Raw genomic sequence first — 1,018 nt, forward strand, 5'->3', positions numbered from 1 at the left:
TGTATATGTATATAAGAATAAAGAGAAAAATAAAAATAGTAATAATAATAGTAATAATAATAATAATAATAATAATAATATATACAAATTGCATAAAATATGTATGTACTCCTTAATTTAAAGATTTAAAATATAATAATGATAACGATATTAATGACACAAACAAAAAATATGAAGAATTATACTTTTAGAAAATATAATAGTGATGGTGTAAATTAAAAAATTCATAGATAATTTATAAAATATACGTACTCTTGGCTTAAATGGCTTGTAATATAATGATAACAATTATAGAAATAGTATCAATTAAAAAAATCATAAAAATATGATAGATTTGTATGTGATAGAAATTTGGGTGATAAACCAAGTATATGCACGTGCAAAAAGATGAAGGATTAATGTCATAAAATAAATATCAAAGATAAAAAAGACAAGGCATTTGAAGTATAGTAGAGACATAGATGATAAGAATTTGGCATAATAATGACAAGAGAAATATAATCCATGTTTATCATGTGAGATCAATAAAACATAAAAAAAAATTACTATTTACATAGGTTTGTTAGTATATGTTGTCAAGTATTTAAATTTTAAAACCAAAAGGATTTAGGTTGGCTTTTAGGCGTTTATTCAAATTTTAAAATTTTTGGATATTCTAAGTCTATTTTATAACTTACTCTCGTAATTTTAAACTAAGATTTTGAGAAAAAAAAATAGTATGGGTGTTATAACATGTTAATTGCCTTTTTTGCTGGCTATTATCATAAGATTAGAAAATATCCGATTCTAAGTTAAATTGAAACCTGTTCTCTAGAAAAATAGCTTTTTTAATGCTCTCTTCGACTTTAAATCCATTGAAACTATGCTTCATGATATGAAACCACATATAATTTCCAAAATTATACACTATCAAAGTCTTATTTTTTTTTTGCATTCTTTGTTTATTATTTCATAATCTATTTATGGGCAATACATATAATTGATCATAATAATCACATTAGCTATTTTATATTATATA

Source organism: Arachis ipaensis, chromosome B06 (assembly GCF_000816755.2).
Source record: "Arachis ipaensis cultivar K30076 chromosome B06, Araip1.1, whole genome shotgun sequence".
NCBI lineage: Eukaryota > Viridiplantae > Streptophyta > Magnoliopsida > Fabales > Fabaceae > Arachis > Arachis ipaensis.